The sequence below is a fragment of the Erinaceus europaeus genome, chromosome 12 (genome assembly GCF_950295315.1).
Source record: "Erinaceus europaeus chromosome 12, mEriEur2.1, whole genome shotgun sequence".
Classification (NCBI taxonomy): Eukaryota; Metazoa; Chordata; class Mammalia; order Eulipotyphla; family Erinaceidae; genus Erinaceus; species Erinaceus europaeus.
In genome coordinates this window covers 8,739,075-8,765,141 of record NC_080173.1, presented here as the reverse complement: position 1 = coordinate 8,765,141, position 26,067 = coordinate 8,739,075, and the positions used below count along the sequence as shown (strand labels likewise).

General features: G+C 41.9%; 2 long non-coding RNA genes across 4 annotated transcripts in view; both read left to right on the top strand.

Moving 5' to 3' along the window:
- LOC132541826 (uncharacterized) overlaps nucleotides 1-10,504 on the top strand; it is a 40,226-nt gene extending 29,722 nt beyond the window's left edge. The window contains exons 2-3 of the long non-coding RNA XR_009552905.1: nucleotides 2,127-2,182; nucleotides 9,084-10,504. This is a non-coding gene — a long non-coding RNA (uncharacterized LOC132541826). The remainder of the gene's footprint in view (nucleotides 1-2,126; nucleotides 2,183-9,083) is intronic.
- LOC132541827 (uncharacterized) overlaps nucleotides 1-26,067 on the top strand; it is a 178,921-nt gene that overhangs the window by 125,701 nt on the left and 27,153 nt on the right. For all 3 annotated transcript variants that reach the window (XR_009552907.1, XR_009552906.1, XR_009552908.1), the window contains one exon: nucleotides 21,439-21,535. This is a non-coding gene — a long non-coding RNA (uncharacterized LOC132541827). The remainder of the gene's footprint in view (nucleotides 1-21,438; nucleotides 21,536-26,067) is intronic.

Below are 26,067 nucleotides of genomic sequence, written 5' to 3'. Positions count from 1 at the left end.
ACCCCTCTCCTCACTATAGGAGCTGCAGATTAGGCTTACAATAGAGAAAGGAATTAAAAGAGAAATCCACTTAACCTGCCACTAGCTGGTGTCATCTTGGCTACCACCCCAGAGAGAAAAAGTAGTCTCTAAATTCCAAGAGAGAAGATCAGGGAAGACAGAAGGGAGACTTGTCTTGCTATTGTCCTCAAGTTTTGGAGAGAAAAACTGAGTCAATTAGCAAATAGTCAATGAGAGATTTTTCTAGAGGAAATAGAACCAATGGAGTTTTTTCAAGGAAGAGAGACATAATTTAGCATGACATCAAAAGAAAGAGGATCATGTTGGGTTGGCAAAAGAGCCTACACAGTATGCCTACGTTGTCTTGTGCATGACCCAACTTTGCATCTGGACCCCAGGCCCTGGGGGGGAGCTTTGTTTCTGTGTTATCATTTCCTCATTCCCTCCAAATTTCCACCTGAAAATTTTTGCTTTGAGTGGTGAAGTACTGGTGATGGCAAAAAATATGCACAGAACTTTCTCCATTGCCGTAGTAAATATAAAGGATATACATACTCCTTTTTTCCCATGCCAATAAGCATGCTCAGTGAGGTTTTTGTCTTATTTCTTTTAGATTCTGTCATCCCACCCCAGGCTCTCCCACTTTCTCTCCCTTCCCTTCTCACCCCCCCCCCCACACAGAGACAAATAGACTCTATAGGCTAAAGTCCTCTCTTCCGTCCCTATCCTGTTGATCTTTCTTCACTTAAAAAAATTATCAGCAAAGAATTTATTCATTTGGGAGAATTCCAGACGCTACATTTATGTTCAGTTCAAGTGAAATGGGATCCAGACTTTCCAAACTATGCTGTTTTGCAGATAAAACCCAAAGGCAGGACCTCATTATCGGGAGACCTGGCCTTTTCTTTTTTTTCTCCTGTCTTTTTGTCTCAAAGCAATTTTAAGCTTGTTTGGAAAGTCTTATTATAGGGGCAGATTTTTTTTATATTTCAGGAGGGTTTTCAGTTAGGCATAATAAATTTATATCAAAACAGATGGAAGAGTTTTACCAATGTTAGAAAAGACACTTTTACTAATACCCCCTATAGGCTGATTCTAATCCTTTCATTGTCAGAAATGCTAACCCTAGGAGAGTCTTAGTCATGTGCCAAATGCCTTTATTAAATCATTATATTAACACAGAAAAAAAATCCTAATACAATGAGTTAGTCTGTATGATCAAAAATTGATCTTGTTGTTGCTGGTCGTCTGCTCATGCTGAGAATTTTAGAAGGTGGAATTCCAGTAAAGTCCAATACTAGGCCAAGTTTTTCAAAATTCATGGCCAGAGGGATACTGGTCCTAGCTAGGAAAAGACCTGAGTTTTATCAAGGCAGTAGTCCTCAACAGAGAGGAAACTGTGAAAAAAAAATAGGTCTCGAATTCACCCCTAGAAATTAAATTTTTACAACCTTGTAATATGATTTCATCTGTAGAAACATAATGCCTCTCTGATATTCACTTGGGTTAAAAAAAGTAATAATAATAACCAAAAAAAAAAAACCCAAGTGGCAGGCTCAAAAACTAATTGTGTTGGTGAGTTCAGGATTGTAGGATACTACTACTACTACTAATAATAATAATAATAAAGCCTTGAAAAGTTAGGCATGTTTTGGCATGCTCATGTGTTAGGTATAGAATGCAACACCACCACCTAGTCCCCTTAAGTCTTCTTTAAAATCATATATACATATATATATGTATATATATATATATATATATATATATATGTATGTATTTCTTTGTTCATTTATTTACAAGACAGAGAGAGACAAAGAACTAGAGCATCACTCTAGCACAGGTAAGTCAGGGGACTAAACTCTGGACCTCACGCTTCAGAGTCCAATGTTTTATCCTGTGCCACTTCCAGACCCTCTAGTAAAAAATTCAGACAACTACAGGTGTGTACCTGCTTTCCAGACATGAAGACTCTTCCAGTAACAGGAACAAAGGCACAAACATACCAGCAATCCTCCTACAAACACCAGTGTCTTGGCCTATGGTCTAGACACAGGCTGCAGGCAGGGGTGTCCTTGCTTGTTTTGTAGAAGCAACAAAATGCAAAGGTCATTCTTCTTGGCTTTCAGTCTGCAGAGAGTGGTGAAGGAGAAACCAGCTGTTGAACCCAGTGCCAGCAAAACAGGTAAGTGAGTAGGTGGGTGGATACCCCACCCTCCTGCTGTATTTAAAAACAAAAACATAAAAACGTAAGTTCCAAATTCAGGGGTGGGTGGCTACAGTGTCTGCATGGAAAGAAAGACAAGTGTGTTAGAGATAGACCAATTCTTTTTTATATATATATATATAAAGATTTTATTCATTTATTAACGAGAAAGATAGGAGGAGAGAGAAAGAACCAGCCATCACTTTGGTACATGTGCTGCCAGAGACTGAACTCACGACCTCACACTTGAGAGTCCAACGCTTTATCCACTGTGCCACCTCCTGGACCACAGAGACAGACCAATTCTAATTTCAAAGCTAAAGTGAGCCATGCTTCCTTTCAGCTCACCTGGATGTGATTATTTATTAGCGGTAGGTAGAATATTTTCGGGGTCCTGTCTTTGAAACCAACCCTCCTGCTTCTGAATTCATAACTGATCCCAAGCAAAGCTGCTGGGTCTGCTGGGTGTGTGTGTGTGTGTGTGTGTGTGTGTGTGTGTGTCAGGGGTGGTTGGGGGAGTGTGACAGCATGCATGCCTTGAAGGTCTAGCCTAGTCTTACTCTTCCCAGAGAACAGGAAGTTGGTTGGGAAGCCACAGGAGGCTGGAGGGGTAGAAGTTGGGGGTGGGGGGCAGGAAAAGGAAGTGAACCTGAGGCATGGCGGGGATGATGCCTGGGAAAGCTCTGGGAGAAAAAAAAAAGAAGAAGAAGAATACTTTCAGAGGTAAGGGGTAGGCAGGTGAAACTCTCTTGGGTCATTACCAGGCAACCTGTGAAGGGAAGAGAGGAAAGAGATTTCCAGAAACCCAGTCTCCTGCTTGCCCTCTTGTATGCTCTCCTCCTCCTCCTCCTCCTCCCAGCAGTGGATTGCAAGGAGCTGAGGAAGGAAGGAAGGATGTATTAAGCTGAAAGGGGTCTTCTGGGGCCCCTGACACTGGCTTGCTGTTTGCTTTAGCAGCCAGAGCCCACTGGAGGCCCAGGTTCCATATCAAAGAACAAGAGGATCAGGTCACAGCAAGCTTGACTGCAGGCTCTGGAAGGGAGCTGGCTGGGAGGGGTGGGAGTTCAAACACCAGCTGAGTTTCTACTCCCCCCCCCCCCTTCTTTTTATAAGCACTGCTCAGCTCTGGCTTCAAGTGGTGCTGAGAATTGAACCTGGGGAGCTCAGAGCCTGAGGCATGAAAGTCATCTGCAACGATACTGTCTCCCCATCCCTCTGACAAGAAATGTTGTCTGCCATTTTTTCCCTAATGAAATGTAGGCCTCTCAATTTGCATATAGTCCTGGGGACAGCTGGTGACCTTGGTGACTGGTACCTTTCTTCTACCTGAGTACAACTCAGAGAGCAGGCAAATATTTTTCTCTCTTCTTTTTTATCTCTCTTTTTATAAGCACTGCTCAGCTCTGGCTTCAAGTGGTGCTGAGAATTGAACCTGAGGAGCTCAGAGCCTGGGGCATGAAAGTCCTTTGCAATGATACAGTCTCCCCAGCCCTCTGACAAGAAATGTCGTCTGTCATTTTTTTCCCCCCTTGAGTCTTTTGGATGCAGTGGGGTCCCCATGAAGTGGTTAGGATTGCTACTTTCTCTACTACATTTCCGTGACAAGATCTAAGAGCATTCAGAGAAACTACAGGAGGAGAGACAGGTGTCTTTGGTTTGCCATCTTTGGAGCCATTTCTCCTCTTTCCTGAAAATATTAGCAGGCTTTTGGGTAGAGGGAGAGTGTGTGATGTGGGGCTGGATGCCTGAGTTGGAGGGTTTATGTCTGTTGCTATTAGCCTGCTCAGCTTTTTTTTTTTGTTTTTTTTTTTATCATGTCCGAATTTCCTGTGCAAGAGCTTTTACTTGCTCATCCATGGGTTTACTCATTCTTTTTCTCGCTCACTTACTCATTCATTTGTTCCCATATGCACACACTCACAAATGTTTTGAGCGGAATAAAGGTGGAGGCCAGGTGGTGGTACACCTGGTTAAGCACACACATGACTGTGAGCAAGGACCCAGGTTCAAGACCCTAGTCCCCCACGTGCAGGGGGGAAGGCTTCACGAGTGATGAAGCAAGGCTGCAGGTATCTCTATGTCTCTATGTCTCTCTCTCTGTATATATATCTCCCCTTCCCCTCTGAATTTCTGTCTCTAACCAATAATAAATAAAACATTTAAAAGAAAAGGTACATTTCCGTCAGTAACACTTCCTCACCTCCCTTGACCTTGTCAGCTTTTTGAGAATGTTCTCTTTGAGAAGGGAGGAGGCACAAATCCATCAGATAGTTCCTCTTTCATCTCTACTCAGACCTTTTTTTTTTTCTCCTACAGAAAGACTATTTTCTTTCATTGATTTAATAATGATCAACAAGGCCAAAGGATAAGAGGGGTATAATTCCATATAATCCCCACCACCAGAATTTTGTGTCCCATCCCCTCCATTGGTAACTTTCCTATTCTTTATTCCTTTGGAAGAATGGACCTGAGATCATTATGGGGTGCAGAAGGTGGAAGGTCTGGCTTCTGTAATTGCTTCTTCACTGGACATGGGCATTGACAGGTCATTCATACTCCCAGCCTGTTTCTATCTTTCCTTAGTGGGGCAGGGCTCTAGGGAGGTGAGGTTCCAGGACACATTGCTGAGGTCAATTGCCCAAGGAAGTCAGGTTGGCATCATGGTAGCATCTGCAACTTGGTGGCTGAAAAGCAATAAGATATAAAGCAGAAAAAATTGTTTAATAATCAGAAAGCTAAAGGTAAGAATAGAGCAGGTGAGATTTGGGGTCTCCATTTTGGAAAAAGTTAGTAGGTCTAATTTAGGTATATTCCAGGGGGCCCATGACTTTAGTAATTTTTGACTGAGCCCGACAGCTAACATGCAGGAGGGCTAAAGGTATTGTCTGGGGAGATGGTGTCAGAGTTGGGAATAGAACTAGAAAGCTGGATCAGGGCAAAGAGTAGCTCCCAAATATGGGGAAAATATATAAATATTGTTAACTGTAATCTTCATCAACCTGATCTGAGGCCCATATTCAGCACAGAAGCCTGTGTAACCTCTGCATCTCTGTCGGTCTGAACTCACATTCCATGGTCATAGCTGGGAACATTCTAGGCTACACTCACTGCAGGGCCCGTCTTCCTCGAGTGGCAGAGTATGTTGACCCAACCTCCCTTTGGAGAATGGAGCAGTCCCTACCACTACTGACCTACATGGAAGGCAAGGTCCTTCAACTCAGACCTTTTTATGCTGGGGGCTGCGATGTCTCCTAAGGGGTCTGGAAGGTGTGTATTTTGTAAATAATAATAATAATAATAATGATGATGATGATGATGATGATGATGATGATAAATAACATCTGTGAAGATAGCTCATTATGGTTCACAGAAAACTTTTTTCTTTTTCTTTCTTTCCTTCTTCTTCTTCCTCTTCTTCCTCTTCTCCTTCTTCTCCTTCTTCTCCTTCTCCTTCTTCTCCTTCTTCTCCTCCTTCTCCTCCTTCTCCTCCTTCTCCTCCTTCTCCTTCTACTCCTTCTTCTTCTCCTTCTCCTCCTTCTCCTTCTCCTCCTCCTCCTCCTCCTCCTCCTCCTCCTCCTCCTCCTCCTCCTCCTCCTCCTCCTCCTCCTTCTTCTTCTTCTTCTTCTTCTTCTTCTTTTTTTGCCTCCAGGGTTATTGCTGGGGCTCGGTGCCTACACTATGAATCCATTGCTCCTGGAGGCCATTTTTTTCCCTTTTGTTGCCCTTGTTGTTTTATTGTTGTGGTTATTGCTGCCGTCATCGTTGGATAGAACAGAGAAAAACCAAGAGAAGAGGGGAAGAGAGAGAGGGGGAGAGAAAGATAGAAACCTGCTGACCTGCTTCACTGCCTGTGAAGCGACTCCCCTGCAGGTGGGGAGTCAGGGGCTCGAACCAGGATCCTTATGCCGGTCCTTACGCTTTGCACCATGTGCGCTTAACCTGCTGTGCTACCGCCTGGTCCCCCCATAAACTTTTTTTTTATATATTTGTATTTACTTATTTTGGATGGAGACAGAGAGATATTGAGATGGAAGGGAGAGAGAGACACCTGCAGCCCTGCTTCACCATTAGTGAATCTTCCTCTCTGCAAGTGGGGACCAGGGGCTTGAACTTGGGTCCTTGCACACTGTAATGTGTATATTCTTATATTCTACCAAGTTCACCACTGCTCAGCCCCCACAGAAAGCTTTCATGTGCTTCAGCAGGGTGACAGTTAACTCGAGAATTGGTCAGGCATGAGTTCATACCCACAGTCCCTCCTTGCTGGACCTTATCTTTAGTTCTAGGAGTATGGACACCTAAGACAGGCTTTCCCAGTACTCTGTAGCACAACAGTGCTTATGAGGCAAGAGACACAGGGACACATCTCAGCAAAAAACTTAGCTATTATTCACAGTTATTCATACCTGTGTCACATCAGCTACATCACAAATACAGAGGACTTTGGGTGTTGGTATGCTTCTAAATTCTGCTTATAAGACCTTCTGTTTTGATCATCACATTAGGTTCGCTTGCATTACTTATGATGTGGTCTATTTACATAATCACTATTTTACCTGGGTCCCGCCCTGCCTGCAGGGTATTGGTTTAATCCCCACTGGTTAGATGGAAGCTTTCTATGTTCTTTTTGTGCTCTTTTTTTTGCTCCCCCCCTCTCCTAGTCATTTCCTTTTGCTTGCCACTTATGGTGAAGAGATGCATAAAAGGTGATGTATCTGATTAATTAACGAGATACTGCTTCCCAGCTCAGCCATGAGTCCCTGGTCGTCTTTCTCCTGCCTGCAAAGCTAGACCGGCAAATGGCGCCTGAACAGGGACTGGCATTTGAGATCTTCCCCTGGCTCAGTCTTCCTCATGAGCTATTCACCTGCTCATGAAACAGGATCCGGAACTACAGCAGACAAAAAGAAAAAAAAAAAACTAGTTAAAAATAATCAGAAGAGGGGCTGATAGTAATGCACATAGCGGATCACACATATGTTACCATGTGTAAGGACGGGTGGGTAGGGGTGGGGAACCTTGAGAGCTATAGAGCTATGCTGTAGGTCTCTCTCTTCTCTCTCCTATTCTCTTTCCTCTTTCTCTCACCTTCTCTCTCTCTTTCTCTCCCTCTCCTCTCTTTTTCCATGGTTTCTCTCTGTTTCTCACCCTCTTATCAAAAAGGAGGAGGAGGAAGAGAAAAGAGAAAGGGAAAAGAAACAAACAGAAGAGTTAGGGATCGATTCTGATTTCAGGATTTTCAGTTGTATCTGTTGTTGTAACAACAATTCTTGAGCCCAGAATCAACATGAAAATACCCCCCCAAACCCTGACAAATCATAGGGGCCGGAGTGGCATTTATCATCACAAGTCATGGGATCTATATTTATGAAAGCCAGAGCTGAGTTCATCTTTGAGGGACAAACTGTAGCATATTCTGTCTTTTAGGGCTGTTTCAAATCTAAATATCTTTGTCAGTGATTTATGGTCTTCTGTGATTGTTTATTTAGTTTCTTTCTTCTTAAAAAACAGGCTATTTAGGGTCAGCCATCAGTGAACAGCGGCAAGATGCTCTAGCCCCAGCTCAGGCATCCGCTTCTGTTGTGTCCCCAGTTTGGTGATGAGGAATCTGACTTGACCCTGCAGAGCCAGGCACCCTCCAGACATCATTCTTCCTCTATAAGCAGGGTTCAGAAGGGGAGGGGGAGATTCAGCAGACCTAGATGATTCCAGTGGATTTTTATTCTTCATGTTCGAGCGTTTTGGTTTTAAGAAAACCCCAAACACTTTTGAGCCCCCAGGCAGTTTTTCCATTAATTTTTTTAAAACTGGTGTGTATGTCAGAGGAAATTTAATATGTAGGTTTCTGATTCATTTACACTTAACTCATCAAAATATTGTTCTGTAAAAGGCATTCCGAGTCCAAAAAGTCTTAAGAGCCTTTTTATAAGCTTTTAAACTTCTCTTAAACATTAAGAAACAGAAGTTGCAGTCTCCCCAATGTAAACAGGGAGTGAATCCCTAGTGGGGAGGAGGCAAGAAGACAGGGTGGGAGGGTTGAGGAAAGATGGCGCCAGGACTCACTGACCTCAGTCCTGGGGGACACCACGTGGAGCCTAAGACTTTCCAGTCCCCTCCTGGGGCTCCGTGTCTCACCCACTGTGTGTGTGTGTGTGTGTGTGTGTGTGTGTGTGTGTGTGTGTGTGTGTGTGTGTCTAGGGAGGTGAGTCTTACCTTTCTGAATTCTGAAGGCAAAGGCAATTTCTCTTTGGGGTTCTACAGTTGGCAAAGAAAGCTCCCAAGTGTTTTCCAAAGAAACATATAGACTCCAAAATTTAACTTCCAGGCACAACCCACCCCACCCCCAGCTCCTGCTCCTACTCCCCCCAACACTTTTTTTTTCCCATCAAAGAAAGTGCTTATAATGTGTCCTTTCATTTATGATTTTATGAAGGTCTCAATTGAACATGTAAAGAAAGTGGAAAAATTATAAGTCGCTCTGGATGCTTGGCATCTTTCCCACTCTACTAAAAGATATTCTCTCCCTATCCTCCCCCACCCCCTCAGGCAAAGTGGTTTTCAGAGATTCTACTAAAAATGGGGGAGAAACCGACAGGCCCGTGAGGATAGCAGTCTGGAATCAGTCTACCCCAAATGCATCTGCTTTTTGATTATTGAAGTGGAATTGGCTTGGGTGCTCACTCTATTTCTCTTGGCTTCCTAGGATGAACAGAAGAACCCAGACATGGCGCTGGCTTCATAGACACAAACTTTACATGCACTGAAACACGTGTTTTGTCTTCTTTCACCAATGGATTTATAAAACGGTAAACATCCTAGAATCTAGCTTCTCTTCCTTTGGGCTGTTTCTTAGGTAAATTTATTGTTTTTCTTTTTACAGTTTTCTGAGAACAGGGAAGACCCCCAAGACTAAAAGCAATCATCCATGATAAAAATTAAGCTCTGTTTTGGGAGTCGTTCCTTAGTCTTCAGTCTTGAACGGACATAGAAATCATTCATACTGAGTAAAGAAGGAGTCAAGGAAAAACACTAAAACGACGGGGGAATGTTACAAATATTATACTTCAGATCTAGCAAATGTACTATCTAGTGTATTCAGTGAGTCCAACTTTTTCTTGGTTGAAATTTGAAGTTGTTGACATGAGCAATGACTTTTTCCCTTCCTTCCTTGTTTGAAGTGGATGTAGGCTTTTACAAACTGGTGTTTTACTCAAATGGACAACCACTTTTTTCCTATCCTTTTTACATGATGACAAGTCCCTGGATCATAGTCCTCTGTATACTTTAGAGATCGGTGATATCAGAGTTGGTTGAAAAATTGGGGGCCAGCAGGAGGTGGCACACCTGGTTAAGTACACACATTACAATGTACAAAGACCCAGGTTCAAGTCTCTGGTCCCCACCTGCAGGGGGAAAGCTTCACGAATGGTGAAGCAGTGCTGTAGGTATTTCTCTGTCTATCTGTCTCCCCCTTCCCTCTGAATTCTTTGTCCTATCAAATAAATAAAGTTGAAAAGAAAGGAAGAAAGAAAGACAGAAAGAAAAAAAACTGGAGATGAAGTTAGTCCAAACCTTTGTCACAAGCATGCAGGGAGAATGTTTTGTGAATCATGCATTTCCCTCTGATAGTCCAACGCCAATAGAGACTTTCTCCTCTTATCCTTTTAAGACCTTTCCAATAGAGATGCTTGGGATACTTGCCTTGTAGCCTGTTCGAGTGTCTGCCAGCCTATGTTGTCTAATATAGGTGTGCATACATGTGAAGAAATCGGATTTAGAAATCTTCTAGGTGTTCCAAAAGGAACATGAAAAACATCCTTCTGAAAAACAAGATAGACTTCTGGGGACATTGAGATGACTCATGCCCCTCTTGTTAGTTTAATTTTTTTTTTTTCTGAGTAAGATTTCAAACAGCCTTCTGGTTATATTTTATCTGTTCATGGCAAAAGACTTTGTATTATTTTCATTTTCTGCTTTTGAAGATAAACTAACATAACTTATATATCTGTATAATTGCTTTTAATTAAAACAAAATCCCCATCTTTTTGAAAGTTTAATTTTATTGGATTCTCCCAAAGTTAGGTATGAAGTATACCTCTCACTGTCATGAAATGTGGATACTCTGGGCCTGGGGAGGTAGCATATTGGTTACACAAAGAGACTTTAATGCTTGAGGCTCCTGGGCCTCAGGTTCAGACTCCAGCACCACCGTTAATTAAGTCATAGCTGAGCTGTGCTTTGGTCTCTCTCTTAACTTCCACCTGTGTCTCTCTCATTAAAATAATATATATATATATATATATATATATATATATGTATGTATCTTCTTAAAAAGAAATATTGATACTCTGATCTCCACTCTTGGTCCAACAACACTACTTGAATTGCTGATTGGTAAAGAAATTCTTGTCCGTAGAGATTAAAGGCTGTTCATATTTTCAGTAAGGTTTAAAACAACATTTTTGAGTCAAATATCTGGTCATATATATATGACTAATGTCAACAGAGCTGATCCCTTAAACAATTGTTGTCTGCTAGATTTATGCTCATTCTTTTTAACTGTAATAATCACCCCACTTCATAACAGAGAAAACCGTGACTTAAAGGAGTCGAGGTAGATATTGATTAGATGAAGCATCAGGCTACATGGTTCCTTCATGCCGGCTTATAGGACCATCTCACCCGGACATGGGGATCACGTCTAGGTTAATGATTCAGCTCTAGAAATGGGAAATCTGAGTTGCCAACGTAGAGCATAACTATTCACCCTTCCTTCCTTCCTTCCTTCCTTTTTTTTCCCTCTCTCTTTATTATTTTACTCCTGGCAGCCATTTTTTTTCCCATCTTATTGGACAGGACAGAAAGAAATTGAGAGAGGAGGGGATGAGAGCCTCTCTTTCTCTCCCTCGAGAGAGAAAGAGAGACATCTGCAGACCTGCTTAGCCGCCTGTGAAGCTTCCTTGCTGCAGGTGGGGAGCAGGGGGCTTGAACTCAGATCCTTACACTTAGTACTATGTGTGCTTAAGCGGATGAACCACTGCCCAACACCCACATTTTCTTTGACTTAGAAGTTTTTGATTTTTTGATTCCTGGGAAGACCTCCCCCTCCTGGCCTGGCACACCCTGCCAAAGGCCTATTTGCTCATCTAAATTATATGCTTTTTACTTACAGGACTTTAATTTGATTTGCTCATTAGCCTACTCATTTAGTGACTTGGCTTGATAAGCTGGAAATAGAAGTTTAAAAAAAAATAATAAGGTACCTGGCTTTGGGGCAGTAATTTAGTAAGGCAAATAGAGAAATTATTAGGAAAAAATACAATTATACATACCATAAATAGTTTGCAAAGGATTTGACTTTAATCTGGTAAGTATAAATTTGGACACTATTTCCTAGTTTGGAACTATGATCCTCTTTTATTTAAAAAGGCAAAATGTCAGACCTCTTTGTAACATACACAGGCATCCCAGAGTGAGCATCTATTTTGCTCTATGACCCCTTACTTTAGGTTAAGTCTTTGGTTTTGTCACAAGACAGGAGGTCAGCCAGTCCACACTAAAACTCCTGTATCTGGGAAGATGCAGACAGTGCCTAAAGGTACACTTCATTGGAATGTCTATTCTGTGTCTCAGGCACTGAGAAGACCCATTCCAAATTTACGTACAGTTTAAACAGCTTTTTTTTGTTCGAATAAAAACATCCTCTTTCTTTCTCGCTAGTTGTGTAGCTCTAAACTTTTATAGAACAATAATGGAAGTCCCTTCCCCAAACTGTCCTTTCCAACATGGACCATTAAGCCAGAAGAAAACAGCGATTAAATGATGTTTAACATGAAGGTGAATGATTGTACTTAGACTTACATGTTGTCTCCTATGTTCAGAGAACTGCTTAAGCACCAGTTAATTAATCTACAAATGAAGAAAACTTGCAGCGTTACTCTATAATTAGATGATCTAAGGAGAAAGCAGGAAGGGGTCTGGGGGAACTAAACAATTTGGCAGAACCCATGTAACTCACTTTTCATTGCTCAGGTAGATGGCCGGGACTGGAATACAGCTGCCAACTCATTCCTTTTATTTACAAATATTTGTCTTTGAAAGCAAAGTGATGTCACTGATGAGAAATTGGAATAAAAACAGACACATAAACAAAAGTACTGCCTTTAATCAGAGCCTATTAAATAGCTTTTTAAGACATCTCGTTACGAACAGTGAACTAAGTATTTCATAATATGTGATTGACTGTACCTTCTCTTTATTCATATTATTATTACTATTATTTATCAGAGTGCTTGCTTGTAAATGGGGATAAGAGTATTTTTTTGGGAGTCGGGCGGTAGCACAGCAGGTTAAGTGCAGGTGGCGCAAAGCACAAGGACTGGAGTAAGGATCCTGGCTCCAGCGCCTGGCTCCCCACCTGCAGGGGAGTCACTTCACAGGCATTGAAGCAGGTCTGCAGGTGTCTTATCTGTCTCTCCCCCTGTCTGTTTTCCCCTCCTCTCTCCATTTCTCTCTGTCCTTATCCAACAACAACGACATCAACAATGACAACAATAATTACTACAAATAAATTACTACAATAATTACTACAATAAAACAATAAGGACAACAAAAGGGAATAAATAAATAAATATATTTTTAAAAAAGTATTTTATAGTAGTTGTATTATTTTTTTATATTAGTGACTTAATAATGATGAACAAGATTGAAAGACAACAGGGGTACAATTACCACCACCACAGTTCTGTGTCCCATCCCCTTCACTGGAAGCTTCCCTATTCTTTATCCCTCTGGAGGTGTGGACCAAAATTCTTTATGGGGAGAAGGTGGAAGGTCGGGCTCTACAACCGCTTCTCTACTGGACAGGAGGTTGATTCATAGGGCTAAGAGTATTTTGCAGACAATTATCATGAAAAGATGTGAAACTGTACCTATGTGTCAACAACTTTACTGTAAACAATTACCCCTCCCTCCACAATAAAGCGATAAGGGAATTATTTTTGGTGACCTTGAAGCTGGTGCAGTGACTAAAGCTTTGGACTCTTGAATCCCATGCCCAACATTGCATGTGTTAGAGTGAGGCTCTGGTTCTCTCTCTCTCCCCCTCTCTCATTCTTTTCATAATAAACAAACGAACCAACCAACAAACAAATATTTCAAAAATCATTTTGTGTGTGGTGATGATATTCAAACAAACTATGGATGTGAATGTGGATAGTGACTTCTTTCAGGCCTTGGTTTCCCGAGTGCTAAGTATTTGAGACAGGACAGATACAAAAATACATGCTGAGGGGGTTGGGCGGTGGCGCAGTGGGTTAAGCGCACGTGGTGCAAAGCGCAGGGACCGGCGTAGGGATCCCGGTTCGAGCCCCCTGCTCCCCACCTGCAGGGGAGTCGCTTCACGGGCGGTGAAGCAGGTCTGCAGGTGTCAATCTTTCTCTCCCCCCTCTGTCTTCCCCTCCTCTCTCCATTTCTCTCTGTCCTATCCAACAACGAACAACATCAACAATGGTAATAATAACCACAATGAAGCTACAACAAGGGCAACAAAAGGGGGAAAAAAATGGCCTCCAGGAGCGGTGGATTCATGGTGCAGGCACTGAGCCCAGCAATAACCCTGGAGGAAAAAAAAAATTACAAAAAAAAAAAAAGAAAGAAAATACATGCTGAGAAAACAAGGAACAGAATTTAGTGCCTGGTTTTGGGAAGCACATGTTTGTGGCCACAAAAGTAATGTATTTGTACTCGTGAAATTTGCATTTATGTTATTAATACTATATGTCTGCTAGATAGCAGAAGTCGCTGGTGTAATGATAAGGCTAATAAAAGGGAGCATATCTTCATAAATTCAGCACCAAATTATTAAAAAAAAACAATAAGAACAAAGGACTGTTAGAAATAACAAAATGTGGCCTTGGCTGTTGTCATCTGCATGCTGAGTTGGTGTGTATTTGATACCAAAATTCCCATTCTCGGGAGTCCGGCGGTAGCGCAGGGCGTTAAGCGCTCCTGGTGCGAAGTGCAAGGACCAGCCTAAGGATCCCGGTTTGAGCCCCTGGTTCCCCAACTGCAGGGGAGTCGCTTCACAGGCGGTGAAGCAGGTCTGCAGGTGTCTTTCTCTCCCCCTCTGTCTTCCCCTCCTTTCTCCATTTCTCTGTGTCCTATCCAACAACAACAACAACAATAATAATAACTACAACAATCAAACAACAAGGGCAATAAAAGGAAACAAATAAATAAATAAATTTGAAAAAAAATTTCCCATTCTCTGTGATCAAATGGTTACCTATCCAACTTCAAGGCATAATCAAATCTTTTCAGCTCAAGAAACAGAGGGATGTAATAATCAGTGAACTCAGTTCAAATTTCTGGTTTGGGTTGGTTCCAAATGAACTTGTGACAGATCCTAGTACTTTCCTAACCTACTAAAGAGCTTGTATATGAAAATTAAATTTATCAGGGAGACTTCCGTACTATACTTTTGAAAATGTGCATCTCATTGTTTATATGTAATACTTTCTTTTTCTTCCATTACTTGCAGTAAACTAAAGTGATGACTTGCTTTAAATTAGAATTTAACAAGAGGGTGTCTTTGTGAGTTGGGAGGACTAGTAACTTAACTTTCTCACAAGGAATACAGTTTCCAGTCTGTCAAGATAGGCATAGGCTGACCAAGCCACACAGGCATGCTGATCGGAAATTTGGGCAGCAGGACTGGTAGAAGATATGAAAATGATGGAGTATGTTTAGTCTGTACAAAGATAAACAGAAATATTGCTTTTCTTTTCCATTCTTTCTTTCTTTTCTTTTCTTTTCCTTTTCTTTCTTTTTTTTTTTTTTTTATGAAATCAGAGATTAAATCCATGGAATCCAGCCTAGACATCCACAGAAGCCAGAGTGGAAAATTATGGACCAAACTACATCTGATACCATAGAAAATGATTCTCTACAGAAGCGCTCCCTCTTTACTTGAATCAAGGATTCTTTATAAGCTAAGCAACCCTCAGAGTTTTCTTTTAATTTTTATTTATAAAAAGGAAACACTGACAAAAACCATAGGATAAGAGGGGTACAACTCCACACAATTCTCACCACCAGAATTCTGTATCCCATCCCCTCCCCTGATAGCTTTCCTATTCTTTATCCCTTTGGGAGTATGGACCCAGGCTCATTGTGGGGTGCAGAAGGTGGAAGATCTGGTTTCTGTAATTGCTTCCCCGCTGAACGTGGGTGCTGACAGGTCTATCCATACTCCCAGCCTGCCTCTGTCTTTACCTATTCCCTTTGGAATATAACTAAAATAGGCCTACTAACTATCTACAAGATGGAGACCCCCAAATCTTCATCTGCACTATTCCAGCCTTTAGGTTCATGATTAGTCAACAATTTGTTTGACTTTATATGTTAACTCTTCTTTTAGCCATCAGGTTCCAGATGCTAACATGATGCCAACTGGACTTCCCTGGGCAGACAACCCCACCAATGTGTCCTAGAGCCCTGCTTCCCCAGATCCCTGCCACACAAGGGTTTTTTTTTTTTTTTTAAAGAAAACAAAGACCCTCAAAACATCTAGACTTTAATCCAACACTTTTGTGATTTTTTTTCCCAAATGTCCAGATTTGTAATTTTAAATCATTTTACACCTAAGGGTTTAGGTATGTATGTTTGGTTTTTACTTTTATACTGATGAGTAATTTTTAATATTCAAACCAATTTTGAAATTGTTTTGGGAAATATACTGATTTTCAAGATAGCTGTTGTCACATGAGTACAGTTTCTTTTTTAAAAAAAATTTTACTAGTGACTTAAAAACTGATAAACAAGATTATGAGATAACAGAAGTATAATTCCATAAAGTTTCTACCACCAGAGTTCCTTGTCCCATCCCCTCCCCTTGAAGCTATTATTTATCTCTCTGGGTGTATGAAACAAAATTCTTTATAGTGTGCAGTAGGTGGGAAGTCTGGCTTCTGTAATTTCTTTTCTGGTGGACATGGGCATTGTCAGGTCGATCTACACCCCCAGCCTGTTTCTGTCTTTCCTTAGTGGGGTAGAGCCCTGGGGAGGTGAGACTTTGGGACACATTGGTGAGATCATCTGCCCAAGGAAGTCAGGAGGGGCATCATAGTACCATCTTCAGCATGGTGGCTGTAAAGTAGTAAGATATAAAGTAGAACAAATTGTTTAATAAAGAGAAACCCAAAGGTGAAAGCAGATGAATTTAGGGGTCTTCCTGTGGGAGGAAGCTAGGAAGCCCATTTTAAGCATGTTCCACGGGGTCCATGACTTTAGTGATTTTTGCTTGAGCCTCGTAGCTAACATGCAGGCTGACTTAAAAATTTGCCTGGGGAGATGGTGTCAGAGTTGAGAATAGGACTTTCTAGCTGGATCAGGGCAGAGAGTAGCTCCCAAATATGGAAGTATGTAAATGCAACTAACTGTTTACCCCATTGACCCAGGGCCCATATCTATTTCTATTTAGCATAGGTATGTATGTTTTGTCATGTATGAGGCATGGCTACAGACAGAATGACTTGAAAACAGAACCATCCTCAACTCCCAATTGGCCTTATTGTCATATCAAGTCGAGGAAATTAGTTTTCCTCTGGATTTTAAGTTGACTCTTTATATTTATGAACTGTTTGTCTTGCAACTGTGATCCTTGGTTTCTTTAGAGATAGGCTTAAGTTCTGGCCTTTCTTTCCTTCTCATTTCCTCCCTCTTTCCCTCCCTTCCTTCCTTCTTCCCTCCCTCCCTCTCTCCTTTCATTCTTTCCTTAATCTCTCTCTCTTTATCTCTCTTTCTCCTTTTCTTTCTAAAATGGAATATCCATTGTCTCATGGGAACTTCCTATCAGGGCCTTATAATAACTTGAAAATGATGAGTTCTTTGGTTCATGCCACCCATGGACCTTACTTGATGTTGTTCTGTGGAGGCAATACTATGAGTGATGTGTAGACTGGAAATCTATTTGCAAAGTGTGTCGAAGCAAGGCGTGGGGACTTGAGCATCACTGCTGGCTTCTGAAATTATATTTCACAGAAAGTCATTGCTAGCTAAGATTTTCTTTGAGGGGCAAATAGGAAGCAGTATAATAGAAATATTGTCTTTGTTTCTTCCGTCCTTTCTTCCTCTCTTTCGTCCTTTCTTTCTTTCCTCGATCATTACTCAGCTCTGGCTTATAGTAGTATGGGAGATTGAACCTGGAACTTCAGAACCTCAGTCATGAGAATCTCTTTGCATGAACATTATGCTATCTAGTTCCACCCTAGAAATCATCTCTTAGAGAACCAAGAGACAATTCTATTCTGTAGTAAAGAGGGTAAGAGTGAATTTCACTCACTTACTGACATGTTAGTACCTCTCTCTCTAAGAAGAGACTCTAGGGTGGTTTAAAGTCACAAATAAAAAAAAAAAATCCCAAGTATCTTAGCTAACTGGCTGACTTTGATTCTCTTCAAACTTGAACTTTTTCATCTGTAAAATGGGATTGAGAAGTGCTTGTGTTGTATAAGGGTAACTGACCCAGACTCAGTGCCCAAAACCCCAGGTTTCAGGTAGCTTTGTAGTCCTGCGTGAGCAAGTGGAGTTCATCACTTTATTTAAAAAAAAAAAGAAAAGGAGGTGACAATGTGTATACTGTATGAAGTATGGTTGGTTCCATGTACATAAGAAAAACTCAATTTAGTCACCCGTAAGTGAACTGAAAGGAATCAAGATTAATTTTTTCTCACCAAAGGCATTTTGGGTGTGTTTTTGTAAAATGTGAAGGTAATTAAACTTCTCCTCCACAACTTACTCACTCAGAATGGATCAGAATCTTCAGGCGACTTTGAAGAACTTGACTCTTAGGTTCGGAGGACATTTTTGGGTAGAGTTTGAGGTAATAGACAGGGTGGGAATTGAGTAGCTCTACAGAAAGGACGCTCTGCTGTCCTTATTTTCTCTGTGCTGTAACCATGTGGATTTTATCCTAGCCTAAGCTTCTTCCCATGGAAATTTCCAGCCTCTTGGGTTCCCAGTTTTTGATTTATTTATTGGATAGAGACAGCCAGAAATTGAGAGGGAAGAGGGAGGAGATAAAGATGAAGAGAGACAGAGAGACACCTGCAGTGTTGGGCTGCAATGCGGAGGAGAGAGAGGAGATCCGGAGCGGAGAGGGAACACAAATCTTTATTCGCGTGGGCACCTCAGAGTTGGGTGAGAGCACAGCAGTTCGGGCCACGCAGAGCTAGCAAAAATGGCTACCTTCCGCTATGCGCAACAATCCTTCGGTGCCAGGGTGAAGAGCAGACCAAAAGAGACTGGACCTGCAGCGGCAGCAAGCTTTATGGGATGAAAACCGGAAGTGGAAGTCGGGACAGGATTGGTTGGGAAAGGCACTCCGGGAATATCGTTTCAACTCTCGTGGGAGTAGGCAATAGCCTGAGGGGACAACATGGTGTTTGTGACTGCATCTGCAAAATTTCCCAGCACCGCAGCCCTGCTTCAACACGCACAAAGCTTTCCCCCTGCGGGTGGGGACCAGGGGGCTTGAACCTGGGTCCTTGTGCATTGTAACATGTGCACTCAAGCAGGTGTACCACCACTCATCCCTGAAAGTATATATTAAATACTTTCTAAATCACAGACAATTTTACATTTTTAAACTATTTAGGTTATTAAACCTAACAGCAATCTATGAAATAGCAAATGCAGTTTCCTCCATTTTACAGATGAGGACAGACAGCTACAGAGAGATGGAGAAGGGGCCAGGTGGTGGCACACCTGGTTGAAAGCACACGTTACAATGAGTAAGGACCTGGGTTCGAGCTCCCAGGCCCTACCTGCAGGGAGAAATCTTAATGAGTGGTGAAGCAGGGCTGCAGGTGTCTCTCCCTCTCTATCTCCCCCTTCCCTCTAGATTTCTGGCTGTCTCTATCCAATAAATAAAGATAATAAAAATAAATACATATAATCAATAAATACAGATATAATCAAAATAAAGAGAGATGGAGAAAATTGTCCAGGGCTTAAGAGTCAGTTGGCTACAGCAGATGAGAGGCTGAGCAAGTTGTGGTAAGTATACACAGTGGAATACTACTCAGCCATTAAAAATGGTGATTTCTCTGTTTTCAGCCCATCTTGGATGGAGCTTGAAGAAATCATCTTAAGTGAAATGAATCACAAACAGAAAGATGAATATGGGATGATCTCACTCACAGATAGAAGTTGGAAAACAAGACCAGAAGAAAAAACACTCAGCAGAACCTGGACTGGAATTGGTGTATTGCACCAAAGTCAAAGACTCTGGGGTGGGTGGGGGGGGAGGGTTCAGGTCCTGGAAAAGGATGACAGAGGACTGAGTGGGGTATTATTGTGTGGAAAACTGAGAAATGTTATGCATGTATAAACTATTGCATTTACTGTAGAATGCAAAACATTAATCGCCAATAAAGAAAAAAATGATAAAAAAAAGAGGCAGTGGCTGAGGCCAGGATGCTGATTATCATAAGTTTACCTTCTGTGGTCCTTCCTTCACCTGTAAAATGGGTCCATGCTAACTGCTCACCTAGGTCACTAGGCTGTTAAAAGAATCCAAGGATTTGGAGTATGTGAAAACATACTGTCATCTTTAGGCAAATGTACTGCCATTATTCATTGATCACATTTTTTTAAAGGAATTTAAATTTTTTTCCATATTTATTTAATTTCCTTTTTGTTGCCCTTGTTTTTTTTTATTGTTGTTATTGCTGTCATCGTTGTTGGATAGGACAGAGAGAAATGGAGAGAGGAGGGGAAGACAGAAAGGGAGAGAAAGATAGACACCTGCAGACCTGCTTCACCACTTGTGAAGCACAGGTGGGGAGCCAGGGGCTCGAACCAGGATTCTTAGGCCGGTCCTTGCACTTTGTGCCACGTGTGCTTAACCCCCTGCGCTACCGCCTTACTCCCAATCACATTTTTAATTGCTTTGCCTGTGCAGTACAGTCTGTCATTACAAACATTTTGAGAGATAACAGACTGCCCTCACTAAGTAAGCCCTGCTCTATAATCAAGGGCAAAAAGCCTTATTTCCTTAGAGTGCTTCCCTTGGGAATGAACTCTAGAGCCCAGAATTGTCCCAAAAGTCTTAGGTCAGCACAGTGTCAAAGCACCCCCCCCCCCTTCGCACCCCCACCAGCCCTTTCAAAGAGTACTTGTTGCTATTAGGCACAGAACACAACACAAGCTCCCTGACATTCACTTTGGAGCAGCACAAAAGTGGACCCTGCAGCTTTGAAGATGGGAACCAGATGATAAAGGTTAGGCCAGGATTGTGTTATAATTCAGGCCTGTTTCTAAGAAGTCAACTAAGCAACAATGTCCTCTTTTTGTTTTTTTTGAATTAAAAAAAAATTTTTTTTGTTAATCTTTTTATTTTGTCCTGGAGCTCAAAAGTAAAAGGAGCAGAACTTTGGAACCTGGGTTTTCTTTGGATAAGAAAGCTCAGCAGAAATGGTATAGACACAGGGTCCAAATTACTCCCGACTCTCAGGGCCTATTGTGCACCCTTCAACACAATACTCAGTCTGATTAATGGGGGATATATACTCACACTGACATCAGCACCAGAGCTCTGGAGCCTGAGAAACCTCTCCAGGTGCAGCTAGTTTATTTTCAGGTGTAGACAGGATGGTCATTGAAAACAGAGCCAGATTCGGTCTCCTACCTAAACTCAACACCTCTGCTACCCCACCCCTGGCAGCCTTTTCAGGCCTGCGGAGCAGCCTGCCTTCCCTTGTTGGGCATGCAAACCTTTCACTCATCGGAGGCCTGGAGTACTTTGGAAGCCTCGGATATGTCAGTATCAGTCACCTAATGGAATCCATGTGTTTGCAGGCTGGGGGAAAAAAAGAAAAGGCAAAAATCTGGCATCTTGAGGATCCAAACATGACTTGCTGTAAATGGATCTAAAGCAAAGATGCTCTTTTTGAGGACACCCCTCCTATTGTTGTTATTATTATTTTTGTTTTTGTATGTTGTTGGTCACTCTGCTGATTAATTATTGATAAATACTATTTGAAGGACCCTGCTTCTACAGATGAAAGATCTGTCCTCCAGTGGCAGGAGAAATAGTTCAGATTGGCTACGTGTTAGATCCTGTGCCCTTTGTTGATATAACCATGATCTCAGAGATCCTAGCAGTTGCTATGTTTTCCGTGCTTATACCTCTCTAGCCTCCACTGCACCAAGTTCTTTTTTTTTTTTTTCAGTGCACCGAGTTCTTTGCTCGCTGAATGATTTAATCCTGAATCCAGATGGAACAGTTGAAGTCGCCGTCCCCATTTTATGGACCCTCAGGAGGCTCAGGTAACATTCTTGCTGGTCTAGAGGAATGAAAAGATTGGCTACAATTTGCATAAATTTGCATATCCCACCAACACCACCCTGCACAATAATATAGAGTTGTGCTACCAGTTTTAGAGCTAAGTAGGCTGAAAGTGTTTGAACAGAGTATCTAAGATCACATGTCCAGTAAATGGCAGTGAGAGGATCTTATTTAAAAGTCAGCATCTTCCGCTGGATTTTTACCACAGGGCTGTGTTTCTGTGGTGAGAAGGGTTCGATTTTCCAATAGATGAGCTACATGCTTAACTTACTACGGTAATAGCATAATCACAAAGAGGGAGAGAGGTTTTGGAACAAACTTCTATTTCATGGAAAAGCTAAATTATCCAAATAGTCATTAGGGGAATGATCAGAAATCTTCTGGATGTTGTTTTCTTTTTGAAACTCTTTTACTTTTTAATTTTTTAAATATTTATTTATTTATTTTTGCCTCCAGGGCTATCACTGGGGCTCAGTGCTTGTACTATAAATCCACTGCTCCTGGAGGTCATTTTCTCCAATTTTGTTGTTGTTGTCATTGTTGGATAGGACAGAGACAGAACTCAAAAGAATGGGAAGACAGAAACGGGGAGAGAAAGATACCTGCAGACTACACACCTACTTCACTACCTGTGAAGTGACCCCCATGCAGGTGGGGAGTTAGAGGGCTCGAACCAGAATTCTTAAGTTGGTCCTTGGCTTTGTACCCTGTCGCTGTGTTATCACCTGGCCCCCAAAACCCTTTTAAAAATCAAATCAAAATCTTATTTCTCCTGTGCTTACATTCCATTGGTCAAAGCCACTTTCCATGGCTCAGCTGACTCCAAGGTGATGAGATTTAATAAACGTTATCTGTGTTGAAGGGGAAATCTCAGAATGGTAGAGAGAAGCCTGAAAAAACAAATCTGCAGGGAAGAGAGGTAGGGAGATGACTGACAGACAGACAGATTGGTTGACAAAATAGCACACCTACTTTGCCACGAACATAACCCCGGTTTGAGTCTAACTCCATCAGCATTGGAGGGAACTTTGTGCCTCCCCCCATACACATTAAGTTTGAAAAAGTGATCTGGAGCAGTGAAGCCCTGGTGAAGCAAAAAGTGACACCAGACAGACAGACAGACAGACAATAGACAGAATGGGGCTAAGGAGAAGAGTAATGTCTGCAGTTCTTAGAATCCCCACATGTCTTCTATGTAAGGGAAAAGAGTAAGGTTGGCTACTCCTCCAAGGATTTGGCTAAGTACAAACAGTAATTCCCACAATGTCCTCTTTCCTTCTATACACAGTGAGTCCTATTCCTCCCAGTCATCCTTCCTTCCTCAGTCCCATCTACAAAACTCTGTGTTCTTACTGGAGGGGGAGCTGGACCTATGACCTCTTTGCCCAGTGGAACTACCCTACTACTTTCTTAGGTGCTTGTGCAAGCAGCCTTGACATCTAGACAGTCTTCATTTCAGACAGTCTTCATTTCAGCTAAGAAGCATTGCTGGAAATGCCACTCTCAGCCAGATGATCCTCTGCAGGAACGTTTGGAGAGGTTGGGTATAGCTGGCCCTTGCCTCACTTCCTTCCCAGCCCTTCCTATTGACTCACAGCACCTGAGTCCTGCAGAGTAGGGTAGGTTAGACCACCTAATGGGTCAAGGGGACCTCAAGTCTTCCAGATGAAATGTGCAAGTGAAATTGGGGAAATGGTCTATGGGCTTCACTTTCTCTCATATCCTGAGGGACATCTCTTTGTCTTTCAAGCCATAGCTGTATTAAATCAGCATTCTTTCCCCAGGAGCAGCCTACTGTCCACTCTATTCCATGTAGTCTGCCACTTGGGTTTACCTGTTACCCTGTATTATTGACTCTTACCAAATGTTGGGGAGCCCCCATGCTCTACTCCATCGCTGATACTATGGTCTATTTACATAATCATTGTTTTGCCTGAGACCTGCCCTGCCTCCAGGGTATTAATTAATCCCACCAGTTAAAACCTTCGCAACAGTTGCTATGGAAGTCTTCCAGACTAGCATTGTGGTTGTTTCTTCTCGGGCACGTGCTCTCTGTGTGGGAGAGAACATGACCAGAGCCAACCTGGGCTGCTGCTTACTCAGTGATGTGGGAGAGCAACCAGGAACTTGTGGTGGAGCAGGAACACAATGCGTCTTTATTGATCAGAGACAATGCCTTTATATCTTTTGAAATGGAAGTGGCAAGTCAGAAAAGAAAATGTCTAGGAAAGGGGATGGAGAAAAGGAAAGAGAGCGACAGTGGAAGGCTTCGATAGCAACTGTTGCGAAGGTTTGAACCGGTGGGATTAATTAATACCCTAGAGGCAGGGTGGGTCTCAGGCAAAACAATGATTATGTAAGTAGACCGTAGTATCAGCGATGGAGCAGAGCATGGGGCTGCCCGCCATCAACATTATCCTTTTTATTATTATTATTATTATTATTATTATTTGAGATGAAAGGCTGTGTCTGAAAGGTCAGTTCTGATGATGATGAGTGCTCTAATTAAAGTCGCCTGAATCTCTTTCATCTTTATCCAGGCACTAGAAGGCCTGGTTTTTCTCTGACATAACTCCCGAAGGAATTACTTTGACATTTCTTCCAAAAATCAGTTGCAAAATGAGCTGTTTTCAAAAGCAAGGGAGCATTAAAAAAAAAAGGTACTTCCTCCTTTTTCTTTTCTTTTGTGGTTCATTAATATCTTCTATTATCTCTCCCTCTCATGAAAACTAGAAGTATTTCACGCTGGCTTGCCAACTGATTTTTATCTCAGTAGAAAAAGAACTTGCTATTTCCTGAAAATCTACCACCATCATGCAACCCTTCCTCCCCTTCCTTTCTTTAAATACATTTTGTGGTGGGAATAAAAGTCAGGTAATTTGATAAGGAGTTAATGAACACAAATGAATTCTGTCTGTGTTTAAAGGAGAGTTGGGTTGACCTCACAGAGGTATCTTACTTGCTTCCCCTGGACTTGACACTTTTTTTTTTGTAACATTGTTGGAAAGTATAGGTTTTGGGGGGAAATAAATAAAAGCAAACTGTTTTCCCACTGGAGTAAGGTGATTATGTATGTGTGAATTATTCAGATAATTTTGGAGGATGGGTGGGAGAAATTTCACTCCAACACATCTGGCTAATTGCATCTGAATGACCATGTTGACCCTCTGTTATGTGGACAATTTACATGAAATCTTGACACATAGGATGGGAATTTCAAATAGCATTTGTGTGACAGCTGCAAAAACAGTATTTTAACAATCTGAAGATCTCTGCTGAAAGAGGATTACAGGGCAGTATAGGTATAGAGGTATCCTGACCTACACTTCCTCCTCGTCTTTCCAAGCCATTATGCTCTCAAAGACAGAACATACACCATGGGAGTCGGGCGGTAGTGTAGCAGGTTAAGCACCTGTGGTGCAAAGTGCAAGGACCAGTATAAGGCTCCCCACCTGCAGGGAAATCGCTTCACAGGTGGTGAAGCAGGTCTGCAGATGTATATCTTTCTCTCCCCTTCTCTGTCTTCCCCTCCTCTCTCCATTTCTCTCTGTCCTATCCAACAATGATGACATCAGTAACTACAATAATAAAATAAGGGCAACAAAAGGAAATAAATAAATATATTTTTTAAAAAGAACATACACCATAATCCTTTTTGAGGAAGACTCTCTAGTTTGAGGAAATAGGTCTCTTTTGAAACCAGCAGTGTTCTGCTCCTCCAGAGACATTGAGAAATGTTACTTTGATGGTGGCATGGTGGAGTTTGTAAAGAGAAAAAGAGGTCTTCAGGGATCATATAGTCATGTGACCTTGGGCAAGTATGTGTCAATGAGGCAGAACTAATGGAGGGAAAGCTTTGGAGGCCATGATTGTGTGGGGAGTGAAGGCTGAAGTTCTAATTATGCCAAAGTCATTGTCTGAAGGTTTTCTTTTAATTTTTTATTTGGGACTTAATGGTTTAAAATATAGTTTTGAACACATAGGCACAACCTCTATTCTCCCCTTGATAGGTGTCGGGAAAACAATCACCCCTATAACCTAGAGGCCCCTCCCCCATTGTATGCCAGAACCTCAATGCCCCTCCATCATTTCCCTTTCCCTCCTTCCTTACAGCCCTTTGCTTTGGTACAATACAGCACACCCAGTGTTGGTCTGCTTCTAATTCTGTTTCATAGACCCCTTCTGTTTTGATCATCTCGTTAGGTTCACTTACATTGCTTAATGTGGTGGTCTATTTACATAATCATTGTTTTGTTTGAGACCCGCACTGGTTTAATCCCCACTGGTTCACATTCTCTTTTTGCTCTTCTCCCTCTCCTAATCACATCCTATTTTTCACCATTTAATCCCCACTGGTTTGAGCTCTTTTTCCACTCTGCCCCCTTATCCTACATACTTCCTTTTACACCCTACCACTTCCTTCCTAGAGATGCAGATGAATAAAGCCAGCATGGCGTTGCATTCCCAGCTCAGCCATGATTCCTTGGTCATCTGTCTAACACCCGCGAAGCTA